Below are 13,219 nucleotides of genomic sequence, written 5' to 3'. Positions count from 1 at the left end.
ATGGGGGGAGGGTTGGGAGGGGAACACCCATAAGGAAGGGGAGGGGGGAGGGGGATGTTTGCCCGGAAACCAAAGAATTATTATTAAGTAGTAAATAAATAAAAAAAATTTAAAAAAAGTGAAAACATAAAAAAAATCATAATGGTGAAAATAAGCTTGCTATTTCCACTCACTATACCTTACATTAAATATCTCTCTGAGCAGAAGATTTTCTTAGTCTTTCTTATACTTTTGGTTGTGAGCCTAGCCTTTAACGGCTGAGCCATCTCTCCAGCCCTTAGTCTTTCTTTAAGTGTGTGTTCATGTATTTGTTTCACCGTCACCCTTGAATTCACTTAACTGTGCAGAAAATGCTAGATTGCAAAGTGTTTTGTATGAGCGCTTTGGGGATCTTATTTCATGGTGTTGGGTTATTTTGTTGTCACAAAGATAATTCATGTACACATTAAAAGAGGAGAGAATCACATGTATCTTAGCAATTGCTAAGTGCACATGTGGTAACAATTAAAAATAAAAATTTAAGTTGGTGATGTGGGAACAATATATATGAAATAAAGCTATTAAATCTGTGATAATCATTATGAGTTTTTAAAAAATAGATTGACTATTATATAATGCATTTTTATGTGACTTAACTTAGGAAAACAACAATAGCAGCACCACCACCAACAATAACAAGGAAATAACACATGGTTTATAAAGCAGATTGGTTCTGTCCCAGTACCCAAGCAGCTCCCCTGGTCTGCACATGAACAAACTGCATCTACTTCATGATTTCCCACATCAGGATGTCCCACGGTTCTCCCTGAGCAGAGAGGGCAGGCTGGAGAGGAACTTTCCAAGCTCATTCACCATCACTTTACATGCGAATAAAAGGGCTCTATATACTGGAAGGCTTGTTCAGGAAGTATGTTCACACCACTCCTGGTTTCAGGGACAGAGCCGATTCTCTTCTTCACTCTGGTTTAGACTTGTCTTCTAGTGACTCATGAACCGGTAGCCTATGTCATTTATCACAGGAAATCTGAGAACTTCCTGTGACACTAATAAAACAGTAATGTAACATCAAGCTGGTCTCAATTAGATTTGTTTTTTATAAAAGCAGTGAAAGGTGCTGTAAGCTGAATATGGTCTTAACTGTCCAGGCTACAGTCTGAGACCCCCAAACACCTGTGCTACAGTTTCAATACCACCAATATTCAATACATTCCCAAACAAAACGCCTATGCCACAGTCCTATGGCCCCCAAATATCCATGCTGTAGTCCAAATCCCTAAAACATCCATGATACAATCCTAACCCAGAAGGAAATATCCTTGTAGCAACACTAACCACAAATATTCATGCTATGGTTCGAATCCCCAAAATATCAGTACTTTGATCCTAATCATAAGAATGATAGTATTAGGAATCTGGCCTTTTGGAGAAATTAAGCCATGATTTGATGGGCTTATCAAAAGACACAAGTGGTGTGGAGATGTAGGTCAGTTGATAGAGTGAGTGTCTAGCATGCTTCAGTCCCTCCAGCTTTGAGCCCAGCATTGCACAAACCTGGTAGGTGCCACACTTTTGAGCCTGTAGTACCAGCATGTGGAAGGTAGATGGGGGAGGTTCACAGTCGGATCCCCAGGTACATACCACTACATGAGACCCTGAGACAGCAACAACAAAAAAGAATTAACTGGAAGATTTGCAGCCAATAAAGTGCAAGCAGAAAGGCACATTAATTAGAACTCAAATTTAAAAACCAAGGTAGGAGCCAGATTTGTAACCTCTGGCAATGGTGAGCAGAAAGATCGTGAGTTCAAGGTCAACATGAGATACATCCAAGAAGGTATCTCCAGGAAAAAGAAAAGAAAAAAAACATCTTTGCTGTATGAAATTTGAATCCTACAGAAAAGACCCCGCTGGTTGGGAGTGTTCGTGTGATGGTATAGTTACCAAAGAGAGTACTGTGGGTCTCTGTATTCAAATGAGTCTTAAAAATAAGGGAACAGCTCACTGAAAGAAACATACAGAAGAATCAAGGTGTCTGACAGGCTTTTGGGTTTTTGTTTGTTTTTGTTTCTGTTTCTGTTTTGTTTTGCTGGGTTGCGGCTAAAAAAAAAAAAAACTGATTGCAAGCTTCTGCTTCAACATTAGAGGGCGCTATGCGGACAGACAAACGAAGACCTGGATCTGGTCCTCTGAAGTCTATAGTTTAAGATAGCCCGCTCGCTCCTGTGCAACAGCAACTCCTGTGGACGCCAGCGCCCCAGTACCTGGCAGCCTTGCTGGAATGTTGCCTGTACCCAAGAAGGCTAAGAGCCACTAGATAATAAAGCTCATATGTGAACCTACTTTTTGAAAGAATGGACCCCAAGACTGCTGGTAGCCAACCAGGGGTTCACAGACAGTTCGTCGCAGGATTTCACAGGCTCCCTCCTTTTCTTTTGGCAGTTTTTTTGCTTGATCTGTTTTCTGCAGCATTAGGTACCTACCAGTAGTTTCTTAAAACATTAGCACTGTATTTTCATGCATGCTGTGGTTTTGTGCAAGACAGTTTGGTGTGGCTGCCTATAAAGTACTTTAAAGCTTAGTTTTTTTTTACTGGCAGTCAAGTTACAACAATTTTTATTTATTTATTTTTATTGGTTACTTTATTTACATTTCAAATGTTATCTCCCATCCCAATTAAGTTACAACAAATTAAAAAGAACAACAAAAAACACTCTTGATGCATTTCTTTCTCCAAGTGTAAACCATGTGTCTAATAAGTTGTATTTGATATGCTGAGACATTACTTGGCCTTTAAATAGTTTAACATAAGACAATATTTTTCAGCAATTGGACATCAGTTTCCTCCAAGGCTTTGCCCAGGTGAATGTAAAGGTATGTTATCTAAAACTTACAAACAAGAAAAATTACAAAATAACCCTTACTCTGTAGGGTGAACAGTAATCTATTCCTTTTTACTTTAAGTAGCTTAACTCTTTTGTGATTATTCATTTTACTTTTTTCTTTGATAGAATCTCAGTGTATAACTCTGGCCTGAAACTCACTATGTAGTTCACTGACCTCAAAAAATCACAGAGATCCACATGTCTGCCTCTGCCTCCCAAATGCTGGATTAATGTATGGGGCACTGTCCCTGGCCTGTTTATTCATTTATAATAATCTTTTTGAGGCACCGCATCTACAAGGGAGATAGTTCATAGCTTTATGTGTTGTGATAAGGAGAGTAGCCAATCTGAGGACTTGATGCTATCATATCCCAGCAATTGATTCAAAGCATAGTCTGAGCTGAGTCAATAGGACCCTTTCCTGGGCTCTCTCAGACTTAGTACCTGAGCTTCTTCCCCTTTGTGAAAAATGACATCCCAGAAGTGGCAGCAGATCTGTTTATATTCTCCTGAAGAAGAAGAAGAAGAAGAAGAAGAAGAAGAAGAAGAAGAAGAAGAAGAAGGAGGAGGAGGAGGAGGAGGAGGAGGAGGAGGAGGAGGAGGAGGAGGAGGAGGAGGAGGAGGAGGAGGAGGAGGAAGAGAAGCAGAAGCAGAAGCAGGAGGAGGAGGAGGAGGAGGAGGAGGAGGAGGAGGAGGAAGAGAAGCAGAAGCAGAAGCAGAAGCAGAAGCAGAAGCAGAAGCAGAAGCAGAAGAAGAAGAAGAAGAAGAAGAAGAAGAAGAAGAAGAAGAAGAAGAAGAAGAAGAGGAAGAGGAAGAGGAAGAGGAAGAGGAAGAAGAAGAGGAAGAGGAAGAAGCAGCAGCAACAGGCGGCAAAAAGTAAGCTCTTGATAGTGTGTTGGAAAAAAGAGATTTAGTTCTCGTCACTATGGTTCCCAGCACTATGCTTATTTATTGTTTGTCCTTCTGTTGTTTGTCCTTCTGTGCCCTGTGCCCTTCCACACCCTACATCTCTTTTCTCTTCCAACGACTCTGGGAATAACCTGAATGGGGCGGTGAGAGATAAATCACAGACATACAGACACACAGACAGAAGAGCTGTGGTCTCTGATGGAGAGGCGCCTGCATTGCTGAAACTCAGCACAATTATTGTATACAGCTGAGGGAGGAGGCAATTGGCTAATCTTAGTAGAGCAGTCCCGGGCTGCGGTCATCTGGGAGGAGGAAGCTGTGACTGTTACTTTTTATGCACTGATTTTAGAGTTAATGATCAACAGTTTATCAGCATCAGTATCTGAAGCAGAGAGAGGCTTACCGTTCCCCTGATGAAGAAGGCTTTGCCATTCATGTGTCCGAGATGTTAGGGTCCTTGGCCTGACCAAGCTCTTGCTGGGAATGCTCATTCACGTGTGGGTAGGCTCACTCCTCAAATCATTTCATCTGAACTTCTAAAACTTAACTGCATAGTATGGAAGCCAGTAAATAGATCTGACCCCTAATCCTTTTTACTGGCTGATCACAACAGATCTCTGTTCTGATTGAAAGGCAAGTATTGACACATAATGAACCAAACCAAGCAAAACCTTTAATATAAATATTGGAACTTGAAAGGAGCAAAAATCAATCCCAAGGCAAACGTCACATCTTCATAGAGGTAAGGTAGGACAAGGTGAAGAGAAGAGGGAAAGAAGGAGGAGGGGGAGGGGAGAAGAGAAGGAGGAAGAGGAGGAGGAGAAGTCCACTGTGATTTTTTCATACTTTTAATCCCAGTGCCAGAGAAGCAGAAGCAGGCAGATCTGTGTGACTTTGACTGCACACTTTGTTTTAACCCCATTCCCTTCCTCCTACCCCCCTTCTCTCCCCAAAAATAAATAGAGGAGAAGGAGAGGAAGGAGAGAGAGGAGGAGGAAGATGTTAGTTATCCTTCGCATTTTTAAAAGTACAGAATTAAAATCCTCCTACATCTTGAGGAACTAACACTCGGAATAATAAAATTGTTTCATGGTCCCAGGTGAGAACTCAGTGGGTAAACATTTGCCCAGCAAGCATGAGGATGCAAGTTCCATCCCTAGAACGTATGTGAGTGTGTAAGGTCTAGTGACCTGTGTTTGTAATCAAAGCACCGGAAAGGATGAGGTAAATGAATCCCTGAGGATGACTGGCAAATAACTTAGCCTGCTTGGCAAGTAGAAGGCCACTGAGAGACCTTGTCTTAAAAGTAAGGTGGGGTTGGGGATTTAGCTCAGTGGTAAAGCGCTTGCCTAGCAAGCGCAAGGCCCTGAGTTCGGTCCCCAGCTCCGAAAAAAAAAGAAAAAAAAAAGTAAGGTGGATAATCTGAACTGGATAGTTTTATGTCAACTTGACACAAGCAAGAGTCATTTAGGGAGAACGACTCAATTAAAAAAAGTGCCTCCAAAAGATTTGCCTGTAGGCAAGTGTATAGTGAATTTTCTTAATTACTGATTGCTACGGGAGGGCCCAGCTTACTGTGGGTTGTCGCCACATTTGGGAAGGTAGTTCTGGGATGCTGTAAGAAAGCAGGCTAAGCCAGCTATGAAGAACAAGCCAGTAAGCAGTGCTCCTCCATTGCCTCTGCTTCAGTTCCTGCCTCTAGGTTCCTGCCATGCTTGAGTTACTGCCCTCATTTCCCTTAGCAACAGACTATTACATAGAAAAGTAGCAAAATAAACCCTTGCCTAATCAGGTTACTTAGTAATAGTGTCTTATCACACCAAGAAAAACCTAACTAAGACATATAGAGCTTGAAAAATAGAATCTAAGGTTGACCTATGGCCTATCCCCCCCTTTCTCTCCAGACAAGAGCAGTATACCCAGATTCAAGATGCTAGATCTTACTCAGTTCAGTGACACAACCAGTCAATCTTTACTCTCTTCTCTCAAGGCATACCTTAAGTGCCAGGAAAGCCATTAATTCACACCTAAGCAATAATTGACATTTAAGTTATGGAATATATGCATCTATCCAGGAGTTCAGGGTCCCAAATCAATTATCAAGGTCAACTCAATAGCTTCAAGAATAGAACACCAAAGTTAACAGAAAAAGTATGCTCACAAATGAAAAAGTAATCATATAAGTAGTTACATTTATAATCCTGTCTGGAGTAGTGACACACACCTCTAATCTCAGCATTTAGGAGGCAGAGGAAGGCAGATCTCTGTGGTTTGAGGCCAGCCTGTTCTACATAGTCAGCTCCAGGACAGCTAGAGCTACACAGTAAGACCTTGTCTCACAGTTAATTAATTAATCCTATCAAAAATATTTGCTGATATATTTACAACAAGTAAATATGCACATGCACACACAGGCAACACTAATTGGATGCAGTAGAATATTAAAAGAGGGTAAGGGCATTATATTGGGAGGGGGACATGCTCAGGAGGAGCTGGAGATGAAAAATGTTTGGTGGATATGATTGTAGTACACTGTATATACGAATGAAGTTCTCAAAGGAGAGATGGAGATAAGAAAATAGAGAAAAGAAGTCTGCTTTGACAGTTACAAAATCTCTTTATGTTACAAATACCAACTTGGGGTGTCAGCTGCCATGTAGTGCATGGGGTGCATGTGCATGATGAAGAAACCCCAAAGCACCACGAGGGTTTGCAAGTATGTGGGGAGAGATGGGAGAAGAAAAGAAGGGAACAGCAGTGTGTACACTGTGGAAAGGAGAACAGGAGACTCAGGGTAGAGAGGAACAGATTGATGTGAGTAATCTGCCTGCTACCTGGGGCCATGGTGAAGTCCTGGTCTGTGCTGCTGCTGAGGGCCATGCAAGGGGATCTATGTTAAAGTGTGTGGTCCATGTTACCACAAAAGGCCAAGACATTCCTGGTCTGGCTGCCTCCTAGAATCATCTCAATGTCTGAAACCTGCTTAGAGTTAGTCCTGCCCCTCACCAGCTAAGACACTGGTTAGAGCCAGCCCTATGCCTTGCCTGGGAAGCATGGGTGAGCTGACTTGGATTTTTATGAGAGCTGAAGAGCTGGTCCTGTCCCTACCTCACTGATTTTGTCTGTATCCTCTCTAAAGAGTGTGTTTATCACACACGTTTTTCTCTTCTTGTCCAATATCTCTGGTACTGTGTGGTTTTACAGCTTTGGGTGAATGTTTCTTGGCATTCTTTGCATTCAAACTATAAAGTGCACCAGAAGACAGCATGTTTAAGAAAAAAGGTGAGGGTCTACAGCTATACCACCCTGAATACGCCTGGTCTCGTCTGATCTCTGAAAAGAGATGAGGAATATTCTCAGTGAGACAGTCCAGCAGTAGATTGAACATGGGAATGAATGTAACAGAAAACACATTCATCAGTTTACTCAGTTAATAGGAAGCAAAATTACAGAGATGGCCTTCCACTAGGAGCAATGTAGCACCAGTACTTGACCTCATATTAGATTTGTGACTCATGTCCATGACCCAATTTGTCATGGAGAACAAGAGGCAAATAAGACTTTAACTTGACCACAGATGGAGGCAAAAACATTTGCCAGAAATGCTAATGAGAACTTAGATGCTGAGTAGAGATGATGCAGCAATTGGGTTCATGGCTTAGATTCTGAGGTTACAGGGGAATGCCCACTGTCATTGAGCCAGCGTACTCCATGTGGTTGTGCAAGGTTGCCCCTGAATCATCTGATCATTGCTGGACTTTGTGAGCTTTAGGCAGAGAGTACACAGACATTGTCCTTCCTCTATCAGGGCTTGGCCTGGCCCTCTAGCCTAGGCTTCTGTGATTGTCTCAACTGGGCAGTGATTGCCTCTGAGATGTTAATCAGAAATGGAGCTGCCATATAGATAATCATTAAGTACAATTGTTCACAAACTTAAGGAGAGCATTCCTTGGATATTCAAATCAAAGTGGGGAAGTGGGTACTCTATTCACTCTGAAGATTCTCACACCAACACAAAGTAATTTTGAGCTCACCCGGGAGGAAAATGTGTAATCTTTAAAAGGTGAGTAAAATGAACTAAGTCAAGGAAATATTTCAATTCATACTCTATTGTTTAGAAACTAATTGTATTGGTGAGGCAAAGTTGGATTGCTTTCAGTGTAGAATTACAAATTAAACCAAGTAGAACATTAAGCTCTAATTTAACATGGTTAAAAAAACACGAACATTTTAAAGTAAAGTTAAAAATTAAAATGTGAAACTAAGCCACATATTCCAACTTGGTTAATTTAGAATTAGAAATACTTGAATTCTAAAGTTGTTGATTATTTATCCCAGAGTACAGAGTTCTCTAAAAATGACTCAGGGAAAAATATTTGACACAGGAGGTAAAACTCATAAGACTCCATAGACCTTTCTATATTTAAATTCCAGAGGTGTATATAGACTGTGTCTGCACGTTTTTTCCTCCTACAGTGAAAGATTGTATACTATGAAGATCGTATACTACATAGGCTCAAGAAAACCCTCAGTGAATTATTGATTTCAGTGACAGATCCAGCAACTGTAAGTCCTTAGTCTCGGCTTTCTGCTATTGAGAAGTGGTTTGTCCTCTTATAGTACTTATAATCAAACACAAAAAGCAAAGAAGAGGTACTGAGACTGTAAAGCGGGACGGCACTTAAAGCTACAGTGAAAATTTCCTTGATCACAAGACTCAGGAAGCATTGTAGAAGAAGGGACACCTTAAGTATCCAAGGTAGTAGGCATCTACTGCAAAGCCATATTTGCCAGACAAGACTGTGCTGTTGTACACAAGAGCTCATGGAGGCTGTGACCACAAACACAAGACCTGAGCAAGATCCAGTCAGCCAAAATCTCAGCACAGTCAGGGCAGGAGCTTATGGAGTCCCACCCATGGCCAAGGAACTATTGGCAACTGCTGGCTGCTGGCCTGTGAGAGCTTCAGTTTTCTTCAGACTCTAAGATGCTATCCATACTCCAGTAAATAGTTCAATACCCATGAAGACACAGGCAACACTAAGTGATTCAGCATATGAAGGAGGAGGGGGAGGAAAAGGAGAAAGAGGAGGAGGAAGAGGAAGCAGCATTAACTTGAGAGGGTAAAGTGATAGTGGGGGATGGGAAGGAATTGGGGGGATAGAAAATGAGTGAGGTTTGATCATAATGCATCATGTGCGTGTATTAAGTTTTAAAGAATTACTTAAAATGAGTCAGAGAATTTCCCATTGTACATGGTAGCATGTATGCAAGTTGAGACATAACTCCAAGCATTATTTTTATGTAGTTTATTAACATAGCAGAGGTTAAAAGAGGGGGGAAAACCTATGGGGAATAAACACTGAATTTATGAGAGTGGCTTGTGGGTTTTTTTGTTTGATTTGGTTAACAAAGAGCTATGGAGAAAAAAAAGGAAACAACATACTGACTGACTTTTAATAAAATTATGGCTCACCTCGTTCAAAGAAGCAGAAGAAAATTAAAGGAGCAAAAACAACAAAGAGGGGGAAAGTGAACATGTATTTAATTTGTAACTTTTCTCTTTCTTGACTTTTTCACATTTCAAGCCTTTAGAAAGGAAAGTCTTTAGAAACATTGAAGTGCAATGTGACCAACAACCACGTGCAGTAGATACTTCGGGGTGCTGGGGAGACACTAGACAAGGAGGGAGGCTGTGAAGATCACAACTGAAAGCAGAGGGTGCTTCAGCCTCTCATTAATGATTAATGACTAATGTACTGGAGTAACAAAGAATACTGAGCTACTGAGCGGTCTGGCAAGAGGCTAAGAGAAGCCTGCTGAGGAAACACTGGAAAGCCTTACCTCAGGCACTAAGTTGGTAAGTCACTTACTTTCATTGGGTAGCAAAAGGTCTGCACTGTCCTTCTTGAATACCAGCTGATGGTTTCTACACATCCCTCCTCTGACTTGAAATGTCCTCCTGTTGACAAAATGAAATGTGTGTATGTAAATGTAAAACTCTACATCTACAAAGGCAGTGGGGGAAGGAGGAGTGAGGAAAATGAAAAAATGGAGGAAGAGGACAAAGAAAAGGGGAAGGGGGAGGGGGAGGGAGAAGGGGAAGAAGAGAAGTATGGGAGGAGAAATGGAGGGAGGAGAAAGGGATAGAAAAAGAGGGTCCAAGAGGGAGGGGAAAGGAAGGAGCATATTGAGGCAGTAGAAAAGGAGAGGGAGGAGAAGAAAAAGTAGGAGAGAAGAGATTAGAAGTGAAGGCTTTGTGCCAGACTCACCAGAGCTTTGTTGCTAGCTGCTGGAGACAATGGCAGCTGTGGAGACAGATCCAAGAAACGCATGCTATAAATATAAAGGAATGTTTTTAAAACTTCCATGTAGTCACATAGAATCATGCATGTGTGTAGAAGTGACTTGTCCAGAGAAGCAAGGAGGTAGGTCTACCATACCCAACAGAACTTTTTATTTAAAAAAAATGACAGAGAGAGAGAGAGAGAGAGAGAGAGAGAGAGAGAGAGAGAGAGAGAGAGAGAGAGAGAATGAATGGTAGGGAGATAGTCAAAGTGGCTCATGAACAAACATCTGTTCTTTCGCTCATGAGCTGAGTGGCCTAGGGGAAGAGAGACAGTGAGTTTTCTAAGGTCGATGGCCCTGCCTAGGTCCTGAGTTTACAGCAAGTGGCTACAATGACTTGTTAGCCTGACAACTGCTGGGGACATAAGGGATGGTGCAAGCATTGTGAAAACCACTCTAGATAAAATAGTGTGAACAATCACTTCTTTGCCTGTTACATTGTCAATGCAAAAGGCACCCAGCTCCTACCTTACAGCAAATACAAGATTATGCTGGAGCCCTGTTTGAGAAACCATGGTCTTGGAACACAGATTTAGGTTATGCCAGATGTTCATGTCCCAACATAGAAGCAGTTTCATGAATTTTATAATATTAGAGAATGACAAAAATCATAAATCAAGGCAAGTTTAAAATACATTGGAGTGTACAGAGAGAGGAAGATACAGCAAGAGGGGGAAGTTTTCCTGTAGGCCTCAGATGCTATCTGGTGAAATCCTTAGACTTTTGGATTAGCACAAGCTAGTAGTAGCTGTGTAGTAGCTGTCATCATCATCTTTAAATGTTAATAGATTTCAAAAGGTAATTTATCAATCATGGAACGTTAGTTCTGACACAGAGTTGACCAAAGAATGGTTGTTGAGGTGGCTAAATCTATCCCAAGTTAAGATAACTAGCCTCTGAACTTACAATATTTCAACCTTTCCACACTATTGCAGCTCTAATCAGTGAATCGGTCTTTGTAGACACACCTGCCTTCCAGGAACACTCACTGACATTGCAAAAATACATGCCCTGTCCTCCAGATTATCTTGCTCTTTTTCTTAGACAGCTGTGCTTCAGCAATGTGACTACCATGGTGGTCGGAAGAAGTGCAGCCTTTCCTAATCAAATTAATTCATTGCTTCAGATCCCCATTCAGATTAATTAGGAGACAGAACTATAGCATAAGCCGGAGTAGGGTTGCTCTTATTTAAGAACACTGGACTAAGAAAACCAATGAGATGAAATGAACCTTAACCAAATTAAAATGTATGAGAGGGGACTAGAGAGATGGCTCAGTAATAGAGTGCTTACTGTATAATGTAAATACCTGAGCTAAAATTTCTAGCACCCATGCGAAAAGCTGAGTGCTATGACATATATCTATAATCTCAGTTCTAGAGAGGCATGTGTATCCTTGGAGTTCCCTGACTAGCCAGTCTTGAATTTCAGGGTCAGTGAGAGATCTGGTCTCAAAAAATAAGGTGGAATGTAACTGAGGAAGACCCCCAGCTTTGCCTTCACATACGTGAGTACACACACTCATGCTTATGTAAACATGCCCAGCCACATACATGTATGTTCATGCTAGAAATGGCTGGGATCTACTGCTGAGATACAATGCTTATATAACATATGAGGGTCTGGGCTTGACCCACAACATTAGCCAAAAGAAAATGAGCGCATGGCTTGGAATAGAAGAAGAAATGGAGAAGGGAGACCATTGTAACAGTGGTCTGGGTCATCAGAAGATGGTTGGTGGCCTAAGGAGAGTGGAGAGAAGTAATCACGGAGTTCTAAAAATGGGAATCAGCTCTCACAGCTACATCTACTGACATCACAAAAGATCATCACGCTGGAGAACTCACTGGAGAACACTGCTCATGAAAATAGGGTAGACTGTGTTCAGCCTGGGACAACCAAGTTCTGTCACCATTAGGTGCAGGTGGCTTTACCTTTGACTCTTTAGGAAAATATTTCCCAGTTTTTTTAATAGAAAAGCAAAGCACTTTCTCTAGAAATTAAAGGCCAATGTTTAAACCTCTTACCCCATTTGTGTGTGTGTGTGTGTGTGTGTGTGTGTGCACGTGCATGCACACGCTTGGCTTTGAGGAGTATGCTTGTGCCACAGCATGCATGTGGAGGTCAGAGCACAGCTTGGGGAAGTCACTTTCTCATTACTTCCTGTAGGTCTTGAGGATCAAACTCAGTCTTGATGGCCAACATATATGTCCATGTGGAACCATCTTGGCAGCCCACCAAAGGCTGATTTTTAAAATGGTATGGTACATCATGGAATTAGAATGGCCAATGTTGAGAAGAGTCAGTTCATTAAGGATTTATTGATAGCAAATAATGCCATGAAAAGATGCCCAGCTTCTCTAGAGAAGGGTAACTAAAGCCAAGACAAAGCATACCAACTGACTTCTGGAATGCTTCACATTTCAAAGTCTGGCCATACCAATTGATTGTGTGGATGCCTCAAACACTGTTAGCGAACATGTAAAATGGCACAATCTCATTGAAAAGCAGTTGGCCAAATTCCTATGAAAACAAATATGCACTTATTACACAGCATAAACCTTCTAGTACTAGGTATTTGTTTAAAAGAAGTAAAAGTTTATGGCTATACAGAGTCCTGGTCATGGATATCCCTAAGAGCCTCATTGTGATGCTTAAAAAAATCTATAAATATTACAGGTGTTCATCCACAGATGAATGGTTAAACAAAATGTAATATAACTGTCCAGTGACAACAAAGGACAAAGCCACGAATATGTATGATGCGCATAAATTTCTTTTTTTTTTCTTTATTAACTTGAGTATTTCTTATTTACATTTCGATTGTTATTCCTTTTCCCAGTTTCTGGGCCAACATCCCCCTAACCCCTCCCCCTCCCCTTCTATATGACTGTTCCCCTCCCCATCCTCCCCCCATTACTGCCCTCCCCCCAACAATCACGTTCACTGGGGGTTCAGTCTTAGCAGGACCAAGGGCTTCCCCTTCCACTGGTGCTCTTACTAGGATATTCATTGCTACCTATGAGGTCAGAGTCCAGGGTCAGTCCATGTATAGTCTTTGGGTAGTGGCTTAGTCCCTG

The 13,219-nt window shown here is 41.5% G+C and overlaps 1 protein-coding gene across 11 annotated transcripts in view; it reads left to right on the top strand.

The window, feature by feature from the left end:
- Positions 1-3,651: 3,651 nt before the first annotated feature.
- The window catches only part of Slc17a3 (solute carrier family 17 member 3), a 30,379-nt gene continuing 20,811 nt past the window's right edge, over positions 3,652-13,219 (top strand). For 4 of the 11 annotated variants that reach the window (XM_063276121.1, XM_063276119.1, XM_063276120.1 and 1 more), the window contains exons 1-3: positions 3,654-7,854; positions 8,268-8,357; positions 9,380-9,651. The gene's annotated coding sequence lies outside the window, so the exon portion shown is untranslated. 11 annotated transcript variants of the gene reach the window in all.

The sequence above is a fragment of the Rattus norvegicus genome, chromosome 17 (genome assembly GCF_036323735.1).
Source record: "Rattus norvegicus strain BN/NHsdMcwi chromosome 17, GRCr8, whole genome shotgun sequence".
Taxonomy (NCBI): domain Eukaryota; kingdom Metazoa; phylum Chordata; class Mammalia; order Rodentia; family Muridae; genus Rattus; species Rattus norvegicus.
The sequence above is the reverse complement of the archived record's forward strand: the minus strand, read 5'-3'. Positions and strand labels throughout refer to the sequence as shown.